General features: G+C 45.3%; 1 protein-coding gene across 10 annotated transcripts in view; it reads right to left on the bottom strand.

The window, feature by feature from the left end:
• The window catches only part of RIMBP2 (RIMS binding protein 2), a 325,580-nt gene that overhangs the window by 125,646 nt on the left and 175,235 nt on the right, over positions 1-24,699 (bottom strand). For 4 of the 10 annotated variants that reach the window (XM_055096371.2, XM_055096373.2, XM_055096372.2 and 1 more), the window contains exon 3: positions 17,604-17,725. The exons of the other annotated variants lie outside the window; for them this stretch is intronic. The gene's annotated coding sequence lies outside the window, so the exon portion shown is untranslated. The remainder of the gene's footprint in view (positions 1-17,603; positions 17,726-24,699) is intronic. 10 annotated transcript variants of the gene reach the window in all.

Here is a 24,699-nt window from a genome sequence, read left to right on the forward strand (position 1 = left end):
GGGGGTCTAATATAATCGACACTCTGATTAACAAGCTTTTCTACAGCCTAGGGGGAGGCACCAGCACGTCAGTCAGATCACACAAACGCACGCGCGGTCCCACACCACAATGTAACTGACACACTTGCTGGGTTCCCCCATAGTGGGGCTTTGACGCTGTTGAGTACTGACCACATCTGAGTGCCAGTGGTCGAGTGTGATGCCTCATGCCCCCTGCCTAGTGACAGGAAGCCCATGACTCCCACACTGCTGGGACCCTGACAGGGAGAACTTTCTGAGCTCCAGCTGTAGGCACCACCCCCGTCTTAGCTTCGTGACCTGAAATAACAATTGTGAAAAGAGAAAACCCAGCTTCCAGATATCTTCTTGCTTCTTCAGAAATGCAATGGCTTTTTTTTCCGGGGAAGGACACGTAAGCATTGCAACGGAATCGTTTCAGTCTCTAATCCTTCGAGGTTAAAGCCACACAAAAGAGGGTTTAGGGTTTCCCAGCCAGTGGATGCCCTCATGAGACAGAGCCTACCCTGTAAGAATCAAAACACACAGTCTGTGGAATTTAATTGTCTGCAGCCACAAAAAGGAAGGGCACTTCCTTACTTCCACTTATGCCCATCAGAGCATTCTGGGATCGGATGTGAGGACTCCTAGGGCCACGTGCCCCTGAAATCCCCCTCCCAGGGCAGCCACAGAACGTGCCAGTTAAGGAGATATTTTAATCCATTAATATCCACTAACACATTAAACAGGAAGAGCCTTATTTGATTTTCTAGCTGCTGTGTTGCAAAATCATGGGCAAAAAGTGAATTCTAATGAGGATGAGGGAGGAAGGAAAAGGGCCAAGGCAAGCCTTTCAAACGCCACTGCCCACAGGGAGAGCCGTGTAACACACTCAGTGGACAGGGCCAGAGGTGCTAGGGGTTCGGGGAACGTGGCAACCGGCCAGCCTAGGCCCCAGTCTTAGAGGGCAGCTGCGACCCTGTCCCTCCTGCAGGTGCCACGTGAGGACGGGAACTGGACCTGACAGCTGTCTGTGTCTTTAGGAGCTGGGACACTGGGTTTCCATCCAAAACATCCCTGTTTGGATATGGTGGCTACTAACTCAAAACACACATACCATGGGCTCCTTCCCAAAATAGACACATCTACAGGTGGGATTTGACTTCAAGGTGGGGCGCTGCGTAAAAGCAGCTGGATTTGTGCAGAGTCCAAGTGCAGGTGGGGTGAGGGGAGGTGCAGGGAGCCCCAGGGAGGCACGGACTTCCTGTGTGCAGGGAGAGGAGGAGGAGGTGGGTTTCCACGGAGGGTGGCCCACAGTGCCTGAGGCTGTCTCCCTGCCTGCTGTGGACTGAATTGCGTCTCCCCAAATTCGTACTTTGAAGCCCTAGCCCCCAGGGTGACTCTATTTGGAGATGGGACTCTTAGGAGGTAAGGAAGGTTACATGAGGTCATGAGATCCTAATCCAACAGGGGCCGGGGCTTTCTAAGAGGAGGACGATCTCGGTCTCGCCCCCTGCCTCTCTTTCCCCCTCTCTCTCAGTCTCACTCTGCCTCTGTTTTAGTTTTTCTTTCTGCCTCTATGTCTATCTCTCTGTTCATTTTTCTGGCTCTGTCTCTATGTCTCTCTGCCTCTCTGTCTCTGTCTCCACGTCTCTGTTTCTCTGCTTCTTCTGTCTCTCCCAGTCTGACTCTGCCTCTCTCTCTCTCTCTCTGCCTCCATGTCTGTCTGTGTCTCTGTTTCTCTGCCTCTCTGTCTCTATTTCTCTGTGTTGGGGGGGGGGTTTCTCTGCCTCCATCTCTCTCTGTCCCCTACCCACTACCTGGCCGTGTGAGGACACAGTGAGAAAACAGCCATCTGCAAGTCAAGAAGTGGCTCGCACCAGGAACCGAATCAGCCAGCACCTTGGTCTTAGACTTCCAGCCTCCAGGACTGTGAGAGAGGAGAGCTCTGTCATTTAAGCTGCCCGGTCTGTGGGATCCTGCTATGGCAGCCTGAGCTAGTGTATAGCCTCTGCTAAAGCAACGAGACATGGACAGGAGCCTTCACAGTGTCTCCCGAGGCAGCTCAAGGGCTCGTCAAGGAAGAAACTGGGTCTTCTGAAGACACCCCCTTCCCCATCAGGAGCTCCAGTTAAATCCCCATTTCAATGGACAAGGTGGCCACTTCTCTGGGGGAGAAACTGATAAGAGAAAGGAAAAAGCACATTCTTTCAATAAACTTGTCAATTTTATTCATTTCAATAATCCCTCCACCACCACCACCACAGAATGTGTATGTGTCAGTACCCGGCTCAGCAGGGGGCCCTGAGTGAGTGGGTGAGGAGCAGGCTCTGCCCCCAGCCTTGTGGGTGCAGCAGACAGCGCAGGGCATTCTGGGTTGAGATGTCAGGAACGCCAGTTGCTATGGGGAGAGGTGAGAGGAATTCTCGGTATCTCCTGATACAGGTCTGGTCTCAAAGGTGGGGAAGAGGGTCCACCCAGCACAAATACATAACAAAGGCATGTAAGGGCACAGCAAGGCCTCTGGTTCTCAGGATCTGGCATCCATGCTACAGGATTCAAAACCATGAACATCCAATCTCCCGGCCACACTGGACAGGCCCCAGCAAGACGCTTCCTCGCAGCCTCTGCTCTGCTGGCCTCAAAGAGGTTGCCTCCAGATGCCGGGGTGGTGCTCCCAGCCCTGGAGATGGACACTGCTCCTGAGTAGGGCAGGATTTGGACATGGGAAGCTCCTCAGTGAGAGTGGACATGGTAATTAACCCGTCACGTCTTTCTGATCACATTCCCGGTGGGAATGCTCAGGGGACAGGTCCCCACATGGCCCAGAGCTCAGGAAGGAGAGCCTGACCCAGACCCAGATGTGAAAGTTGCACTGATACCGACACCACTTTGAGTCACAGGAGGGGAGGAGCTCTCAGCAAGATTAAGGAGCAGGAGACAGAGCTGGGAGAAGCCCAAGCATCACAAATGGGCATGAGCCGTTCCTGTACAGTGCAGGGCAGAAGCAATGGGAAGCCAGCTCCAGGCTTTTCTAGGAGCTGAGTGACCAGAGCCTTGAGAGTGGGGACCAGCAGGTCAGCTACTGCCCAGAAGCCAAGCAGCATTGCGGGCATCTCTGTGACCTCCAGGAGAGGCTCTGGTGATGGGATAAGCAGAGGGCAGCATCAATGGGTGGGAGATAAAGAGGAAGAGGGAGGAGATGCTTTTTTGCAGAGTGCTGGGTGAGAAGAGGAGCAGAGAGACAAGGTCATGATTAGAGCCTCCTAGGGGCATGGATGACTAAGGAAGGTAGAGAATGCCCTGGAGGCAGTCACAGAGTCAGTAACTCCTCCTTCCTCCCACAGGCGAGTGGAATGTGGGTAGCTGCCGGGAACAGCAGCCCTCCAGGAAGCCCAGTCAAGGCTGAGGGTGGTAACGTTCATGGGGGCATTGGCAGGTGCAGATGGACACATGGGGAAGGCATGAGGGCAGCAGAGAGAAGGACGGGGCACTTGGGGATGAGATCGTATGGGGGGAGATGACCCAAGGGGCTCATGTTGGATGATGCAGCAGCTTTGATCCCCTGGGCTTCTACGCTGGGCCAAGAACCAACATAAGCTCTTTGCTTTCCTCCTCTTCTTTGTGAAATCTCATCCAGTCCTCTCAGCACTGCCATGTGGCAGACATTCTTGCTATCTTGCTTGTCAAGGGAAGAAATGCAAGCTCAAGGAGGTTAAGTAACTGAGCGAGCAGCCTCCCCCGAGCATGTGGAGGGGTGGGACTCAGGCCCGGGGTGTGCAGCTGTCAGGTTTGAGACCCCCTCCTCCCTGCCCCAATTCGCCTCTTATTCTCCTGAGGAAGAGCATCGTCCAGCCACTCCCTTGGTCCCAAGGCCCAGAGGAAGGTTCAGAAATGCCTCCGGTTGGCAGGGGTGGGGGGTTCTGGAAGGCCTGGGGTATCTTCCCTTGCACTAGAGACTACAGATACAGTCTTGGGGGCCTACAAAAATATTTCCTGGTATTTTTAGTTCCATGACATCTAAAAGAATATATAAAGGAACAATTTTGTACCCTATTCAGGACGAAAGCCAACATCTACATTTGGGTTTGTGGGCCCTCCCGTGCCGGCCTGAAGAATCACCGTATTGACTGTCCTGAGATGCTGAAAGACAATGAAAGGTAACTCCAATGGTGCTTTTGTGCTCAATGAAAGCCAGATGACTTCTACAGGCTCAGGCATCAAAGATCTTTCAAGAGTTTGAAAGAGATCAGTGGTAGGGATTGAGTCAACTTCCAGCCAACTGTACAAAGGCATTAACTTTACTTATAAGAGGAAATGTGATTTAAGTTAAATATCATATGACACATTAAGTCACAGCGAGTTTGGGTTTTGAATTTTATTGGTGTCTTAAAGTTGTTTCTCTTTGATCTGCTCATTCATTTTGGCCTTATGGTTTAGAAAAGCCATAAAAATTTTATAACCAGTTTTATCTCTGGACACATGTAATTACATTATGAATTATAAATATATAACCATATTATGCTCAAACATAGACTATATAGTTATAATATACAAGTCTGGTAGAATAATATTATATAAGAATGATGTAATTATCAATTATAATAACATATAATAAAAATAATCTAAGTCAACACTGGAGTGTGCTTGGTAATATTTTTTCTTTCTGAAAAGGCTTCATAAGTGGTTCTAGCCTAAAGGCATGGGTGGGAGACTAAAGTGAAGGAAGGGAAGGGAAGAAAAGCCGGTGGTGGGAAGCCTGGAGAGGGAGCCTGAACTAAGGAGAGAAGGAGAAACCACAGGGTGGAAGGCGAGTGGTTGCTGCTGTCCAGGGTCCTGATGGTCACTGAGCCCTACTCCCGCCCGCCCCTTGAGGTTAAGGCCGAGGGCAGTCAGCTAAGTCATCCCAGGGTGTGGAGGGACCGTTGGGACTTGGAGGACCTGGGTTTGAAGCCTATCCTAACATTGACCAGATGTAATTTGGGGAAAATTATTTAGCCTAAGTATTCTTGGCAATTTAAATGAGATAATTCATATAAATGTATTTTTCAAGTTGTAAAGGGCAATTTGAATGTGAAATATTATGCTAATAAAGGCACTGGCACTAAAACAATCGCTTCTGGTTTCCCAGTGTTGGGGGAGGGTTCTGGGGGAGGCTGGAGAGAGCAACTCCAAACTTCTCAGTTCCCTTCTATTTTCAGAAATTTGCTTCAACCATGACTGATACATGCTATTCCTGATCTGTTTGATATTTCAGCATTGCACATATGCCAATAATGCAATTGCAGGGAAGCACATGGTGCTATTTAAAAACTGTGTTCCTAACACAAGTTAGAGACAAGCTCAAGTGGAAAAATATAATACATGAAGCAGATTCTCAGGTGAGTTTATGACATTTACATTCACCTTTTAAATAAGGCTTCTCTCAGCTTCTGCACAGCAAAAGAAACTATCGTCAGAGCAAACAGACAACCTGCAGAATGGGAGGAAATTTTTGCAATCTATCCATTTGACACGAGTCTGATATCCAGAATCTACAAGGAACTTAAACAGACTTACAAGAGAAAAAAAAAAACATGAAAAAGTGGGCAAAGAACATGAACAGAAACTTCTCAAAAGAAGACATTTATGTGGCCAACAAACATATGCAAAAAAGCTCAACATCACTGATCATTACAGAAATGCAAATTAAAACCACAATGAGATACCATCTCATAACAGTCAGAATGGCGATTACTAAAAAGTCAGTCAAGAAACAACAGATGCTAGCAAGGCTGTGGAGAAATACAAACACTTTTACACTGTTGATGGGGATGTAAATTAGTTCAACTGTTGTGGAAGACAGTGTGATGATTCCTTGAAGACCTAGAACCAGAAATATCATTTGACCCAGCAATCTCATTACTGGTTATATACCCAAAGAAATATAAATCATTCTATTATAAAGATACATGCAAGCATATGTTCACTGCAGCACCATTCACAATAGCAAAGACATGGAATCAACCCAAATGCCCATCAGTGATAGACTTGATAAAGAAAACATGGTACGTATACACCATGGAATACTATGCAGCCATAAAAAGGAATGAGATCATGTCCTTTGCAGGGACATGGATGGAGCTGGAAGCCATTATCTTCAGTAAATTAATGCAGGAACAAAAAACTAAACACCACATGTTCTCACTTAGAAGTGGGAGCTGAATGATGAGAAGAGAACACATGGACATAGGGAGGGGAACAACACACACTGGGGCCTGTTGGAGGTTGAGGGTAGGGGAAGGGAGAGAATCAGGAAAAATAGCTAATGCATGCTGGGCTTAATACCTAGGTGATGAGTTGATAGGTGCAGCAAACCACCATGGCACATGTTTACCTATGTAACAAACCTGCATGTCCTGCACATGTACCCCATAACTTAAAATAAAAATGTCTCTCAATAATTGTACTTCATCAACTTACATGTATCTGCAATGCATACTCTTACTTCCAAGTGGAAAAGAAACATAGTTAAATTTATATTTGCTTCATATTGGTCAGTATAATCAGAACACAGGCAGCCCCAAAGGGAACTCTTTTCTACCAAAACAATGGGGTTGAACTTAGGAGAGAACAATTATGCCACACAGCTGAGGAGGTCAAAAATGGGAACCCTCATATATTTCCAGTGGAGACGTAAAATGGTGCAGCCACTGCAGAAAACAGTTTAGTGGTTCCCTAAAAAGTTCAACAGACTCACTACATTACCCAGCAATTCACTCCCAGGCTTATGCCCAGAGCATTGGAAACAGGTATTCAAATACTTATATACAAATGTCACGGCAGCATTATTCATAATAACCAAAATTCAGAAACAACCCAAGTGTCGATTGATGGATGAATGGATAAGCCAAATGTGGTCCGTCCATAAAGTGGAAGATTCTTCAGCCTACAGAAGGAATGACGTGCTGATTCACACCACAACAGGGATGAACCTCAAAAAATGACATGCTGATTCATGCCACAACAGGGATGAACCTCAAAAAATGACATGCTGATTCATGCCACAACAGGGATGAACCTCAAAAAATGACATGCTGATTCACGCTACAACAGGGATGAACCTCAGAATGACATCCTGATTCACGCTACAACAGGGATGAACCTCAAAAACATCACACTAGGTAGACAAAGCCAGACACAAATGTTCACATGTATGATTCCACATACATGAGATATTCAAGATAGGCAAATCTGCAGAGACAGAAAGCAGATTCGTGGCTGTCAGGGCTGGAAGGAGGAAGGAAAGAGGAGGGGCTACCTGGCTGGTACAGGGTTTCCTTTGGGATGATGAAGATGTTTTGGAACTAGATAGAGGTGATGGCCGCACAATGTTGCAAATGTACTAAATGCCACTGAATTATTCACTATAAACGGTTAATTTTATGTTATGTCAATTTTACGTCAATTTCTTTTTAAAAGATACCACCCAACCTCCCAGCAAAAGAGTCTGAAGGGCTATAAGGCATCAGTCCCCAACATTTTGGGCACCAGTGACCAGCTTCACGGAAGACAAGTTTTCCACAGACTGGGGTGGGGGGAATGGTTTTGGGATGAAACTTCTATCTCAGATCATCAGGCATTAGGTTCTTATAAGGAGTGTGCCAACTAGATCCCTCACATGTGCAGTTCACTCTCCTATGAGAATCTTATGCTGCCGCTATCTGATAGAAGGCAGAGCTCAAGCGATCATGCTTATTCGCCTGCTGCTCACCTCCTGCTGTGCAGCCCAGTTCCTAACAGGCCACAGACCTGTGCTGGTCCATGGCCCAGGGGTTGGTGACCCACACTATAAGGGAAAAGAGACAAACCTATATCCCAACAGTATGTTTCCCTGGGTGTCTCCTGTTGAAAGAATCTCACCTGAGTGCCACTCTGGTGTGTAAGGACATCCATTCTTGGGACAGTGGAACCTCTAAACACAACCAGCCACTGCATTTGGTTCTCTACCAATCAACAACAATCTGCTCCAATACTAGAGAGAAAACTTCACCAGGGGAACTTACCGAGACTTGATATGTTCAATATGGCTCCTTCCCTAGGTTTTTGCAAGGGTAATTTTTTTCTATATGTGATTTTGGTATAATGTATTGACTTTAGAACTAAACCCCTGCACAAAATGTGACTCTACCAAATGCTTGTTCAGACTATATAATGCATAGTAATTTATAAGCTATTTTCCCCTAACTCCCAAAAAATGACTTAAGAATGCTTATACTAAAAATATTTATATAATAAGGCAGCTAAGAATAACAATTTTTAAAAGAAAAAGGGGACAATATATAGAAAACCTTATACCAGGAAATCACATAAAAAGGGTTTTTACCTATTGACTGAACATTACATTTATGCTCTAAGCTTGCCAGCTGCTAGTGCCTGAGGGAAAACCTATCAATTATAACTTTATTAACATGAAGGATGTGCCTCCTAGGATTCTACCACAAATGACAAAGCAATGAAAAATATTTGATTGCCTTTTTTTAAAAAATCACTTGCTTTTTCAAGAGCTGATTTATGAGACTGCTGCAATATGGTACTGCTCCCTAAAGAGCTTCTGTCTTCTCACCTTCTCCTTCCAACCTAGGGATTTTTCTTCACCACACTTCAAATTCTTGAGCAAGGCCACATTCAGTTATATGAGCAACTGAAACTGGTGGTTCTGCAAGCTGGTCCATGGTGCAGATTCAGGCTGTGAACTTGGACAAATTGAGCAGCTCTTCATGTTGCCTGCTCATTCAAGATGACCATGCTTCTCTCCCCAAGGACTGATCACTTTGATTGATGACCAATTGAATTTGCCTTATGTACAGGGTGACTCAGAGACCTCCAAGTATTAGAAAATGTGTCCTTAGTTTAGATCCAAATCTATCTTCTGCTCATTATGTGATATATCTATGGCCATAGAAATCAGACAAAATTCCTTTCCAGATGGATGTTTTCAGATATTTTTTTAACTTGTTAAATTGAGGTAAAACATACATGAAATGCACAAATCATAGGTGTACAACTCCATTAACGTTTACAAAGTACACACACCTGTATAACCATGACCCAGATAAAGAAGTAGGACATTCGCTGCCACCTCAAAACCTCTCCCCGCCTCCGCCCAGCTGAGAGTCCCCAAAAGGTAACTGCTGTTCTGATTTCTAGTCCCATGAATGTGTTTTGCCTGCTTTTTTATTCTATGTAAATGTAATAAAATATAGATTTTTAATGTCTGGATATTTATCTCAACATTTTATCTAGGATGCACACACATCTGTGAAATAGCAGCCCTTCATTACTATGTGGTACCTTCTTGTATAAATAATCCGAGATTTATCTATTTATGTTCAACTATTATTAAACATTAGGATGATTCCAGTTTGAGACCATTAAAAATAATGCTGCAAAGAACATTCTTGAGCACGAGATGCATGTGTTTAGCCTCTAGGAGTTACGTCTAATGAGATGCATGTGTTTAGCCTCTAGGAGTTACGTCTAATGAGATGCGTGTGTTTAGCCTCTAGGAGGGACGTCTAATGAGATGCATGTGTTTAGCCTCTAGGAGGGACGTCTAATGAGATGCCTGTGTTCAGCCTCTAGGAGGGACATCTAATGAGATGCGTGTGTTCAGCCTCTAGGAGTTACGTCTAATAAGATGCGTGTGTTCAGCCTCTAGGAGTTACGTCTAATAAGATGCGTGTGTTTAGCCTCTAGGAGGGACATCTAATGAGATGCGGGTGTTCAGCCTCTAGGAGTTACGTCTAATGAGATGCGTGTGCTTAGCCTCTAGGAGGGACGTCTAATGAGATGCGTGTGTTTAGCCTCTAGGAGTTGCGTCTAATGAGATGCGTGTGTGTAGCCTCTAGGAGTTACGTCTGAGATGCGTGTGTTTAGCCCCTAGGAGGGATGTCTAATGAGATGCGTGTGTGTAGCCTCTAGGAGTTACGTCTAATGAGATGCGAGTGTTTAGCCTCTAGGAGTTACGTCTAATGAGATGCGTGTGTGTAGCCTCTAGGAGTTACGTCTAATGAGATGCGTGTGTTTAGCCTCTAGGAGGGACGTCTAATGAGATGCGTGTGTTTAGCCTCTAGGAGGGACGTCTAATGAGATGCATGTGTTCAGCCTCTAGGAGTTACGTCTAATGAGATGCGTATGTTTAGCCTCTAGGAGTCACGTCTAATGAGATGCGTGTGTTTAGCCTCTAGGAGGGACGTCTAATGAGATGCGTCTGTTTAGACTCAAGGAGTTACATCTAATGAGATGCGTCTGTTCAGCCTCTAGGAGTTACGTCTAATGAGATGCATATGTTTATCCTCTAGGAGGGACGACTAATGAGATGCGTATGTTTATCCTCTAGGAGGGACGTCTAATGAGATGCGTGTGTTCAGCCTCTAGGAGGGACGTCTAATGAGATGCATGTGTTCAGCCTTTAGTACGTACGTCTAATGAGATGCGTATGTTTAGCCTCTAGGAGTTACGTCTAATGAAATGCGTGTGTTTAGCCTCTAGGAGTTACTTCTAATGAGATGCGTGTGTTTACCCTCCAGGAGTTACGTCTAATGAGATGCGTCTGTTCAGCCTCTAGGAGTTACCTCTAATGAGATGCGTGTGTTCAGCCTCTAGGAGTTACGTATAATGAGATGCGTGTGTTTAGCCTCCAGGAGGGACGTCTAATGAGATGCGTGTGTTTAGCCTCTAGGAGGGACGTCTAATGAGATGCATACGTTTATCCTCTAGGAGGGACGACTAATGAGATGCGTGTGTTTAGCCTCTAGGAGGGACGTCTAATGAGATGCGTGTGTTCAGCCTCTAGGAGGGAAGTCTAAGGAGATACGTGTGTTCAGCCTCTAGGAGTTACATCTAATAAGAAGCATGTGTTTAGCCTCTAGGAGTTACGTCTAATGAGATGCGTATGTTTATCCTCTAGGAGTTACGTCTAATGAGATGCGTATGTTTATCCTCTAGGAGGGACGTCTAATGAGATGCGTGTGTTTAGCCTCTAGGAGGGACGTCTAATGAGATGCGTGTGTTCAGCCTCTAAGAGTTACGCCTAATAAGATGCATGTGTTTAGCCTCTAGGAGTTACGTCTAATGAGATGCGTGTGTTTAGCCTCTAAGAGTTACGTCTAATGAGATGCGTATGTTTATCCTCTAGGAGGGACGTCTAATGAGATGCGTGTGTTTAGCCTCTAGGAGGGACGTCTAATAAGATGCGTGTGTTTAGCCTCTAGGAGTTACGTCTAATGAGATGCGTGTGTTTAGCCTCTAGGAGTTACGTCTAATGAGATGCGTATGTTTATCCTCTAGGAGTTACGTCTACTGAGATGCATATGTTTATCCTCTAGGAGGGACGTCTAATGAGATGTGTGTGTTTAGCCTCTAGGAGTTACATCTAATAAGATGCATGTGTTTAGCCTCTAGGAGTTACATATAATGAGATGCATATGTTTAGCCTCTAGGAGTTACGTCTAATGAGATGCCTATGTTCAGCCTCTAGGAGTTATGTCTAATGAGATGCATATGTTTAGCCTCTAGGAGTTACGTCTAATGAGATGCGTGTGTTTAGCCTCTAGGAGTTACATCTAAGGAGATGCGTGTGTTTAGCCTCTAGGAGTTACGTCTAATAAGATGCATGTGTTTAGCCTCTAGGAGTGACGTCTAATGAGATGCGTGTGTTTAGCCTCTAGGAGGGATGTCTAATAAGATGCGTGTGTTTAGCCTCTAGGAGGGACGTCTAATGAGATGCGTGTGTTTAGCCTCTAGGGGTTACGTCTAATGAGATGCGTATGTTTATCCTCTAGGAGGGAAGTCTAATGAGATGCGTGTGTTCAGCTTCTAGGAGTTACGTCTAATAAGATGCATGTGTTTAGCCTCTAGGAGTTACATCTAATGAGATGCGTATTTTTATCCTCTAGGAGTTACGTCTAATGAGATGCGTGTGTTTAGCCTCTAGGAGGGACGTCTAATGAGATGCGTGTGTTCAGCCTCTAAGAGGGACGTCTAATGAGATGCGTGTGTTTAGCCTCTAGGAGTTACGTCTAATGAGATGCGTGTGTTTAGCCTCTAGGAGTTACCTCTAATGAGATGCATGTGTTCAGCCTCTAGGAGTTACGTATAATGAGATGCGTGTGTTTAGCCTCCAGGAGGGACGTCTAATGAGATGCGTGTGTTTAGCCTCTAGGAGGGACGTCTAATGAGATGCATACGTTTATCCTCTAGGAGGGACGTCTAATGAGATGCGTGTGTTTAGCCTCTAGGAGGGACGTCTAATGAGATGCGTGTGTTCAGCCTCTAGGAGGGACGTCTAAGGAGATGCGTGTGTTCAGCCTCTAGGAGTTACATCTAATAAGATGCATGTGTTTAGCCTCTAGGAGTTACGTCTAATGAGATGCGTATGTTTATCCTCTAGGAGTTACGTCTAATGAGATGCATATGTTTATCCTCTAGGAGGGACGTCTAATGAGATGCGTGTGTTTAGCCTCTAGGAGGGACGTCTAATGAGATGCGTGTGTTCAGCCTCTAAGAGTTACGTCTAATAAGATGCATGTGTTTAGCCTCTAGGAGTTACGTCTAATGAGATGCGTATGTTTATCCTCTAGGAGGGACGTCTAATGAGATGCGTGTGTTTAGCCTCTAGGAGGGACATCTAATGAGATGCGTGTGTTCAGCCTCTAGGAGTTACGTCTAATGAGATGCGTGTGTGTAGCCTCTAGGAGTTATGTCTAATAAGATGCGTGTGTTTAGCCTCTAGGAGTTACGTCTAATGAGATGCGTGTGTTTAGCCTCTAAGAGTTACGTCTAATGAGATGCGTATGTTTATCCTCTAGGAGGGACGTCTAATGAGATGCGTGTGTTTAGCCTCTAGGAGTTACGTCTAATGAGATGCGTGTGTTTAGCCTCTAGGAGTTACGTCTAATGAGATGCGTATGTTTATCCTCTAGGAGTTACGTCTAATGAGATGCATATGTTTATCCTCTAGGAGGGATGTCTAATGAGATGTGTGTGTTTAGCCTCTAGGAGTTACATCTAATAAGATGCAAGTGTTTAGCCTCTAGGAGTTACATTTAATGAGATGCGTATGTTTAGCCTCTAGGAGTTACGTCTAATGAGATGCCTATGTTCAGCCTCTAGGAGTTATGTCTAATGAGATGCATATGTTTAGCCTCTAGGAGTTACGTCTAATGAGATGCGTGTGTTTAGCCTCTAGGAGTTACATCTAAGGAGATGCGTGTGTTTAGCCTCTAGGAGTTACGTCTAATAAGATGCATGTGTTTAGCCTCTAGGAGTGACGTCTAATGAGATGCGTGTGTTTAGCCTCTAGGAGGGATGTCTAATAAGATGCGTGTGTTTAGCCTCTAGGAGGGACGTCTAATGAGATGCGTGTGTTTAGCCTCTAGGGGTTACGTCTAATGAGATGCGTATGTTTATCCTCTAGGAGGGAAGTCTAATGAGATGCGTGTGTTCAGCTTCTAGGAGTTACGTCTAATAAGATGCATGTGTTTAGCCTCTAGGAGTTACATCTAATGAGATGCGTATTTTTATCCTCTAGGAGTTACGTCTAATGAGATGCGTGTGTTTAGCCTCTAGGAGGGACGTCTAATGAGATGCGTGTGTTCAGCCTCTATGAGGGACGTCTAATGAGATGCGTGTGTTCAGCCTCTAGGAGACACGTCTAATGAGATGTGTGTGTTTACCCTCTAGGAGTTACATCTAATGAGATGCGTGTGTTTAGCCTCTAGGAGTTACGTCTAATTAGATGCGTGTGTTTAGCCTCTAGGAGTTACGTCTAATTAGATGCGTGTGTTTAGCCTCTAGGAGAGACGTCTAATAAGATGCGTGTGTTTAGCCTCTAGGAGGGACGTCTGATGAGATGCGTGTGTTCAGCCTCTAGTAGGTACGTCTAATGACATGCGTGTGTTTAGCCTCTAGGAGGTACGTCTAATGAGATGCGTGTGTTTAGCCTCTAGGAGTTACGTCTAATGAGATGCGTGTGTTTAGCCTCTAGGACTTACGTCTAATGAGATGCGTGTGTTTAGCCTCTAGGTGGGACGTCTAATAAGATGCGTGTGTTTAGCCTCTAGGAGGGACGTCTAATGAGATGCGTGTGTGAAGCCTCTAAGAGGGACGTCTAATGAGATGCGTGTGTTCAGCCTCTAGTAGGTACCTCTAATGAGATGCGTGTGTTTAGCCTCTAGGTGGTACGTCTAATGAGATGCATGTGTTTAGCCTCTAGGAGTTACGTCTAATGAGATGCGTGTGTGTAGCTTCTAGGAGGGACGTCTAATGAGATGCGTGTGTTCAGCCTCTAGGAGTTACGTCTAATGAGATGCGTGTGTTTAGCCTCTAGGAGTTACGTCTAATGAGATGCGTGTGTTTAGCCTCTAGGAGGGACGTCTAGTAAGATGCGTGTTTTTATCCTCTAGGAGGGATGTCTAATGAGATGCGTGTGTTCAGCCTCTAGGAGTTACGTCTAATGAGACGCGTGTGTTTAGCCTCTGGGAGTTACGTCTAATGAGATGCGGGTGTTTAGCCTCTAGGAGTTACGTCTAATGAGATGCGTGTGTTTAGCCTCTAGGAGGGACGTCTAATAAGATGCGTGTGTTTAGCCTCTAGGAGGGACGTCTAATGAGATGCGTGTGTTCAGCCTCTAGGAGTTACATCTAATGAGATGCGTGTGTTTAGCCTCTAGGAGGGACGTCTAATGAGATGCATGTGTTTAGCCTCTAGGAGTTACGTCTAATGAGATGCGTGTATTTAGCCTCTAGGAGGGACGTCTAATAAGATGCGTGTGTTTAGCCTCTAGGAGGGACGTCTAATGAGATGCGTGTGTTCAGCCTCTAGAAGGGACGTCTAATGAGATGCGTGTGTTCAGCCTCTAGTAGGTACGTCTAATGAGATGCATGTGTTTAGCCTCTAGGAGGTACGTCTAATGAGATGCGTGTGTTTAGCCTCTAGGAGTTACGTCTAATGAGATGCGTGTGTTTAGCCTCTAGGAGGGACGTCTAATGAGATGCGTGTGTTCAGCCTCTAGTAGGTACGTCTAATGAGATGCGTGTGTTTAGCCTCTAGGAGGTACGTCTAATGAGATGCGTATGTTTATCCTCTAGGAGTTACGTCTAATGAGATGCGTGTGTTTAGCCTCTAGGAGGGACGTCTAATGAGATGCGTGTGTTCAGCCTCTAGGAGTTACGTCTAATAAGATGCGTGTGTTTAGCCTCTAGGAGGGACGTCTAATGAGATGCGTGTGTTCAGCCTCTAGGAGTTCCGTCTAATGAGATGCGTGTGTTTAGCCTCTAGGAGGGACGTCTAATGAGATGCGTATGTTTAGCCTCTGGGAGGGACGTCTAATGAGATGCGTGTGTTTAGCCTCTAGGATTTACGTCTAATGATATGCGTGTGTTTAGCCTCTAGGAGGGACGTCTAATGAGATGCGTATGTTTAGCCTCTAGGAGGGACGTCTAATGAGATGCGTATGTTTAGCCTCTGGGAGGGACGTCTAATAAGATGCATTTGTTTAGCCTCTAGGAGTTACGTCTAATGAGATGCGTATCTTTAGCCTCTAGGAGGGACGTCTAATGAGATGCGTGTGTTCAGCCTCTAGGAGGGACGTCTAATGAGATGCTTGTGTTTAGTCTCTAGGAGGGACGTCTAATGAGATGCGTGTGTTTAGTCTCTAGGAGGGACGTTTAATGAGAGGCGTGTGTTTAGCCTCTAGGAGTTACGTCTAATGAGATGCGTGTGTTTAGCCTCTAGGAGGTACGTCTAATGAGATGCGTGTGTTTAGCCTCTAGGAGGTACGTCTAATGAGATGCGTGTGTGTAGCCTCTAGGAGTTACGTCTAATGAGATGCGTGTGTTTAGCCTCTAGGAGGGACGTCTAATGAGATGCGTGTGTTCAGCCTCTAGGAGGGACATCTAATGAGATGCGTGCGTTTAGCCTCTAGGAGTTACGTCTAATGAGATGCGTGTGTTTAGCCTCTAGGAGGGACGTCTAATGAGATGCGTGTGTTTAGCCTCTAGGAGTTACGTCTAATGAGATGCATGTGTTTAGCCTCTAGGAGGGACGTCTAATGAGATGCGTGTGTTCAGTCTCTAGGAGGGACGTATAATGAGATGCGTGTGTTCAGCCTCTAGGAGTTACGTCTAATGAGATGTGTGTGTTTAGCCTCTCGGAGTTACGTCTAATAAGATGCGTGTGTTCAGCCTCTAGGAGTTATGTCTAATGAGATGCGTGTGCGTAGCCTCTAGGAGAGACGTCTAATGAGATGCGTGTGTGTAGCCTCTAGGAGGGACGTCTAATGAGATGCGTGTGTTCAGCCTCTAGTAGGTACGTCTAATGAGATGCATGTGTTTAGCCTCTAGGAGTTACGTCTAATGAGATGCGTGTGTTTAGCCTCTAGGAGGGACATCTAATGAGATGCGTGTGTTTAGCCTCTAGGAGGGACGTCTAATGAGATGCGTGTGTTTAACCTCTAGGAGGGACGTCTAATGAGATGCGTGTGTTCAGCCTCTAGGAGTTACGTCTAATGAGATGCGTGTGTTTAGCCTCTAGGAGTTACGTCTAATGAGATGCGTATTTTTATCCTCTAGGAGGGACGTCTAATGAGATGGGTGTGTTTAGCCTCTGGGAGTTATGTCTAATGAGATGCGTGTGTTTAGCATCTAGGAGTTACGTCTAATGAGATGTGTGTGTTTAGCCTCTAGGAGTTACGTCTAATGAGATGCGTATGTTTAGTCTCTAGGAGTTACCTCTAATGAGATGCGTGTGTTTAGCTTTTGCTAAATAGCTTTTAGAAAAGTGGGGAGTGTCAAAAGAAGACATACAAATGGCCAGCAGGTATATGAAAAAATGCCCATCATCACTAATCAGAGAAATGCAAACTAAAACCACAATAAGATATCTTCTTACCCCAGTCAGAATGGCTATGATGAAAAAGTCAAAAAATAACAGATACTGGCAAGGATATGGACAAAAGGGAACTCTTACACACTGATTTGGAATATAAATTAGTATAACCTTTACAGAAAACACTATGGATGATTCCCAAAGAACAAAAAATAGAACAATTAATACCATTCCATCCAGTAATTCCACTACTGGTATCCACCCAAAGGAAAACAAATCATTGTATCAAAAAGACACCTGCGCTCATGTGTTCACCATAACAGTATTCACAACAGCAAAGATAGAGAATCAACCTAAATGTCCGTCAGTGGATAATTGGATAAAGAAAATATGGTATACATACACCATGAAATACCGTCCAGCCATAAAAAGAATGAAATTATGTCTTTTACAGCAACATGGATGAAACTAGAGGCCATTATCTTAAGTGAAACAACTCAGAAAGTCAAATACTACATGTTCTCAGTCACAAGTAGGAGCTAAGCAGTGTCTCCATGTGGACACAGAAAGTGGAATGATAGGCTGGGTGCGGTGGCTCATGCCTGTAATCCCAGCACTTTGGGAGGCTGAGGCAGGCAGATCACTTGAGGTCAGGAGTTCGAGACCAGCCTGGCCAACATGGTGAAACCCCATCTCTACTAAAAATACAAAAATTAGCCAGGCATGGTGGTGCATACCTGTAATCCCAGCTACTCTGGAGGCTGAAGCAGGATAATCGCTTGAACACAGAAGGCAGAGTTTGCAGTGAGCAGAGATCACACCCCTGCACTTCAGCCTGGGTGACAGAGCGAAACTCCATCTTAAAAAAAAAGAAAAAAAAAATAAAGAGAGTAGAATGATAGACACTGGAACCTTAGAAGGGTGGTGGGAGGGAGTGGGAGGTGGTGGGAGGGGATTGGAAGGGGGTGGGAGGGGTGGATGATGAAAAATTACTTAATGGGTATGATGTATAATATTCTAGTGATGGTTGGCTGGGTGTGGTGGCTCACGCCTGTAATCCCAGCACTTTGGGAGGCCGAGGCGGGAGGATCACGAGGTCAGGAGATCCAGACCATCCTGACCAACATGGTGAAACTCCATCTCTACTAAAAAAAGAAAAAAAAAATTCTGGTTATGCTAGAAGCTCAGGCTTCACTACACAATATATCCATGTAGCAAAACTGCACTTGTACCCCTTAAATATATGCAAATGTAGTGGGAAGTGTGAGAGTCCCCACGGCTTCGTATCTTCACCAACTTTGGTGCTGTCAATCCTTCTCTATGGAAGCCATCCTGGTGTGGCACAGTGGTGCCTGCAGATGCATGAACATAGCTAAGTTCACCTATGTCATAGATTCTGTCCTTGAAAAGCCACATGGTGGTGATTTCAGAGATTCCGGCAGGTATCCCTTCCGTGAGAGTCCAAACCCAGACACCTCTCGGAGTTATGTCTAAGCAAAGCAGCCTGGCTGAAGGTCATCCATAGTGGTTAGGATTGGCACAAAGAGGAGAGTGTCTATCTGTCTAGGAAAGGGTCTATCACTCAGCTCCAGCTAGGTGTGGTCCATGAGGAACATGGGCCACCATTATTGGGGCCACTATTATTTTTGAAGTGAAACCAAATCAATATTTTTATGTAAAACATCCCCACCTGACGATGCTGGTGACTAAGGAAAGCCTGTCTGAAGCCCGCTTGAGGTTCACGGGCTGCCCTTTAGCAAGCTCACGTCAGACCTTTGCTGACCTCTGATCGCTGGCAGGCTCCCTCAGCAAGGGCCTCGGAGTGTTTCAGCTTCCCCCTTAGTGAGCAGCTGCTGCTCTGTTCTCTGGGGCTGATGAATTTATGATAATGCTTTGAAAAAAGAACCTTAATCAGCTGGGTGCAGTGGCTCACGCTCCTAATCCCAGTGCTTTGGGAGTCTGAGATGGGAGAATCACATAAGGCCAGGAGTTTGAGGCCAGGCTGGGCAACATAGCAAAACCCAGTCTCAACTAAAAAATAAAAAAAAAAATGTTTTTAATTAGCAGGGCATGGTGGCACATATCTGTAGTCCCAGTACCCAAGAGGCCGAGGCAGGAGGATCGCTTGAGCCCAGGAGGTCAAGGCTGCAGTGAGCCAAGATAATGCCTCTGCACTTCAGCCTGGGCAAGCAACAGAATGAGACTTTGTCTCTAACAATAATAATATTAATAACAACACTGCACAAGTACTAATCTAAGCACCATTGCATAGACTAACTCATTTAATCCTTGCAACAAGCCTGTAAAACACAGCTCTCTCTCTCTATATACACATAGATATACATACATATACACATATACATATATACACATATACATACATATACATATACATATATATACACATATATATATATATACACATTTTTTTTTGAGCCAGGGTCTTGCTCTGTCACTCAGGCTGGAGTGCAATTTCAGCTCACTACAGCCTCAACCTCCTGGGCTCAAGTGATCCTCCTGTCTCAGGCCCTCCAAGTAGCTGGGACTACAGGTATGCGCCACCATATCTGCTGATTTTTTGTTGTTGTTGTATTTTTTGTAGAGACGGGGTTTCACCAATTTGCCCAGGCTGGGCTCGAACTCCTGAGCTCAAGCAATCTCTCCGCCTCGGCTTCCCAAAGTGCTGGCATTACAGGCGTGAGCCATCACGCCCAGTTGCAGCATTATTTTTATTCCCCATTTTATGGGTGGAAAAAAAAGGAGACAAAAGGCATTTAAGTAATAGTGTGGGTGGTATGTACAAAAATGAGAGAGAGAGAGAGAAACAGAGACAGATAGGCAGGCGGAGCCGGGGGACAGGTTCTTACCCATAAACATAATTTTGGGTTAACAGACATCATCCCCTGGTTATCCCTGGCCTCCTGAAATGCCCATGACCCCCAGAATAGGTCGACACTGTTAATCTCTATGCTTAACACTGACTGGCTGAATTTATTCCAAAATAATCAAGTCTCAAGAATGAAGACCAAGCTCTCGCTGGATTTTACAAATCCCCCTCCGGTAATGGTTTCCAAAAGGTCTTTAGAATCCTTTATTAGCATCAGAAAATTTCACCGTCATACCCCAGCTGCACGATAGTATCTAGACTTCCACTTACTTCCGCCATAGTCAACCCCTGGGCACTTACAGATTGGCCGACTTCTGCAATAATCTATTCCCCAACCAACTGGACCTTGGAGTATAGAAGTTGTTGCAGGTCCCTGCTGTCCAATATGGTGGCCACCAGCCATGTCTGGCTATTTAATTTTAAGTTTAATTTAAGTCAAATAAAATCCCAGTATGTAGAGCTTAATTTCCTTCCTCTCAACTATGGGCTGGACTTGGCGACTTGCTTCCTAAAGTGAGATGAGAGGAACAGCAACTTTGCAGATACCACCTTCACCAGGTGACTGTGGTTGACAGCACCAGCAGTAAGTGACAATGATACCGTGAAGTCCTTGATATGGCATGATGGGGAGGACACTTCTCCTCTGGGGTACTTTTTCCAAAAACCTAGAACCCCATTCTAATCACAGGAAAACACAAGACAACCCCAAATTGGGAGATATTCTGTAACATATCTGGCCAGTACTGTTAAAAAGTACCAAGGTACAATAAACAAGGAGGGACTGAGAAACTCTCACAAATCTTAGTAAGAAAACTCTCATTAAGGAGGCATGAGGGCCAGATGCAGTGTGGTGTCTTGGATGGGGTTCCAGGGCAGAACAATGACGCCACCAGGGCCACTTACACCCCAGCTCTTCCTAAACACAGCATCGACTGCAGCTGTGCACCTGCAAATGCTAGGGTTGGTTCCATAGAATGCATTTCAAGCAGACACGAGGCCATAGTTTTGCTTATTGGCTTTACGCCAAAAGTTTTGCCTTCTGCCTCTGTAGCTGACACTCATAAGACTGAAATTTATTTTCATGAAACCCATTTTGCCACTGGCAGCGTAAGACAGGGAGGAGGTCTGGGAAAGAAGATAGCTCCATCACCCTACGGTACAAGGCAAACAGATGCAGGGCAGGACCTTGGAGGCCTCCCAGCACCCCCACATGTTTGCCATATTGCCATTAGCAAACGACTTAACCTCTTTGAAGTCTCACTTCCCTCTCCTGTAGAAGTGAGTATCCTGACCCATACCTCTGTGGGGTCATCGGGAAGGTTAAAATAACCAGCCTATGTGAAAGATCCGGGTGCGTATTAGAAGGAAAACGAAAGTGAGTTTCTGTTCACCTCATGCAGAATTCTCAGTCCAGGTTGTACATATACGGTACATCTCAAATTGCAAAGGAAACTCTCGTCCTATCATAAATTCATCAGCCCCAGAGAACAGAGCAATACATCCTGATTGCTTTTCATGGGAGGAAATGAGTTTGCCTATCTGCCTAGCATGGAGAAGTCATTAGAGAGGCTATGTCAGCGCTCAGGTCTAAGCTCAGATCATGTTTGAAATTGCCCCTTTGGCTGGACTCAGGGTGAAATGACTGCTAATTATAAGCACACTTGCTCTTGCTGTCTCCCTCCAGATGGAAGGATAGAATTGTCAACAAATTTGCTGTTTCCATTTTATTCACACAGGATCACTAGACTCCAAAAACTGACAAAAGCAAAATGCAGGTCAGTAGAACCCCTCAGTGTGGAAAAAACAAATAGGGCCTCATGCAGTCCTCAGTGTGGCAGGAAGGAGATGATCCAAGATGGCAGCTCATGACTGCATTTGACCGTGGAGATGTTTTACGGGGCCCCAAGTTACCGAATAGTGTCATTAGGACATTTAAAAAATAGAAAATTTAATATAAAAATGAAAGAATATAAATAATATTTTAAAGTGCATTCTTCTTTCTATATATTCTCCCAAAAGCTCTTTACAGTGGAAAAAAAAATCAGAAAATTTGGCGATCTTGGGTCTGCATTTCCACATAGTCACAATTAGCCATAAACGTCCGTATGTTTGTCCTTGGTCCTCACTGCCCTTACTCATTTCTGGGATCCCTCAGAAACCTCAATTCAGTGAAGTGAGATGATTTAAGAAAGATCACACAGAGAATCCCCGAATCCACTCAACACTCCTCCAGCACCCAGCCACCCGCCCACCTATGCATACAACTGGCCCTGCATTTACATTAATTCACACCGTCAAGAAAAGCCTCCCTCCCCGTGCCACCCTGCATGCCAGAGTCTGCACACTTCAGCTCTTGAACCTCTGAGCTATAATAAGCAAGTATGTTTTCTGAAATGGCAAAATGGGTTTTATAGCATTTGCATCAATAGAGCGAGTCACGAGCATTACAGAGCTGCTGCCAGGCCTGGGCAGCAGAGAACCAAATACAGCCTGCTTCCCAACCGACTTCACATGCTCTCCCAGAGAGGCTCGAGAGTCATGGGCAGTGACAAACGTGGCTTCCTGCTCCCACTCTTCCCTCCCTGTGTTGCCTGGGGATCGGGTGGTGGCCCATCTCCATGCATTTCTAGCACCAGGCAAGGTGGGAGGAAGCAGGGTGGTCGAGAGCTGGGCAGGGTGGGCCTAAGGGTGGTAAAACTGCAGGGCATGTCCACGGCTCTGCAGAGCTCCTGAGGCTGTCGATGATCTTCAGTGGCTTTCTAGACCACGCTTCAGAAAATATGGCCTGCAGGCCACATCCAGCTTGCCCCTTTTAAATAAAGTTTTATTGGAACACACCCATATTCATTCATTTCCAAAAATCCCTATCATCAGTGAGCTTTGGGGGAGAATATATACATACATATATATTTTTACAATTTGTGTATAATGTTTATATTACTTGTTTCCTTATTTCCCTACATACATGTATTATATAAGTGTCAGTGAATGCATACATAAAATATACTATGTTTATATAATATATATAACATGTAAAGAACAGTGTCAGTGAATGGGATGTAGGAATATGAAGGAGGAAACAAATGTAGAGATTTCTAGAAAATGTGATCAAAGAAGGTGACGTCTGAGCAAAGATGTGAAGGAAGTAAGAGCGTGAGTGCTGTGGGCATCTCGAGGGAGGAGCTCCAGGCAGAGGGAGCAGCACCCACAAACATGGTAACATGGAGCAAGCTGGGGAGAGGGCATCATGGCAAATGCAGTCGATGAGGTGGCCAGGTGTAGGATATGGCAAATGCAGTCGATGAGGTGGCCAGGTGTAGGCTATGGCAGGAACTTGGGTTTTGTTCAAAAGTTGATGGAAACCAGTGCAGGGCTGAGAGCAAGAGAGTAGCTTTCATCCAATGTGTGCTTTGAAAGGATGGCCTTGGGAAGAGGATGGACAGGAAGATGGGTTGCCAGTGGATGAGAAGGGCACTGGGCAGACTCATGGGTAGGCTGGTGTGGTTGGCTGAGACAGACAAAGGCAGGTGAATTAAGGAATCGCACACAAGAAAGGAGGTGAGCAGGGACCAGTTTTTAAATCACCCCAGTTGTCCTGTAGAACTGACGTTTATGGATTCTTTGAAAAAACTTAGAAAATGATCCTCCCAGTCTTGAAACTTGAGAAAGTTGCATTTGTCTTATCTGAGTTTTTCTCAGGAAACCGACCATCAGACCTCCCAGATAGCATCATGGAACTGAAACTCACCAGGTCACTGCATCTGGACAGTGACTCACCAGAACCTTCGCCCGTCATGACTGCCTAAGGGAACAACTGCTTCCTGCTGACCAACTCCCTCCCTAATTCCTGTTTTCCCCACACATGGCTAAATTTCTTCCTGTTATGTAAACCCCTAGTATTAGTTGGTCAGGGAGATGGACTTGAGACTGATCTCCCATCTTCTTGGCTGCAGCACCTGATTAAACACTTCTTCCCTGGCAATACTGACGGTCTCAGTGAGTGGCTTTCTGCATCGTGAGCAGTAGGACCTAGACCAAGCCCCTGGCATTTCAGTAACAGTTTCTGGGTATTTCAAGGGGATTTGATGATGGGTTTCATGTGGGGGTGAGAGCAAGGAAGGAGTTCCAAGTTTTTGTTCTGAGAAGTGCAGTGGTGTTGACAATCCACATAGATGGAACCAGAGAGGCTTGGAGGGCTACCAAGAGCTGAGATGAACACTCTTGGCTTGCTAACATCGGCTATCACAGGATGGAAGAGGAGGAGTGATAGCCCTGCTCCATCCAGAGCAAGAGGCCACTGCAGGGCCACAGAGTTCACACTCATCATTAAAATCAAAAGAAAATGAGCAGAGCACACTGCACTCCTGGGCAATCTCTGTCTATGGAGCAGGCATCCTCCTGTCTCTCATCTTCTTCCCTCACTTCCCCTGCCCTGAAACTCTGAGATTAGAGATCTTTCTTCAGGTTAGCTACACTCTACATGGACGCTTGCTTTCTGTGATCACAGAGGGATCCCTCTAGGATTCTTTCCTTATAGTAATTCTTAGTGGTGTCTACAGGTCACTGCTTTCTCTCCAGTCTGATGCTGAGGCATTTTGGAATGTTTCTTCCTCTTACACCAAAATAAATGAAGGCAACTTGTGGATGATATTGAGTGAAGATCACGGAATGATTCATTATTTAACTGCAAATGCTGAAAACACAGCTGTACTCACTGGGCCTAAGAAAGTGACTTCCTTCCTCTCATTGAATATAGATGTTTACTCATCAGCTTATTTTAAAATGTGATCTCAATGCCATGCCAATGAAAGCCTTTTAGTCTATGATTTCATTGCCAAGGGAAATTGGAAATGTTTTCTTTGAAATGTTCTAATGCAGGCATCATCTGGCCATGGAGTTGAGACTGTTATCAGGAGCAACAGCTGAACAGCACCAGAAACAACATT

This window comes from Pan paniscus, chromosome 10, assembly GCF_029289425.2.
Source record: "Pan paniscus chromosome 10, NHGRI_mPanPan1-v2.0_pri, whole genome shotgun sequence".
In the NCBI taxonomy this organism is placed as follows: Eukaryota; Metazoa; Chordata; class Mammalia; order Primates; family Hominidae; genus Pan; species Pan paniscus.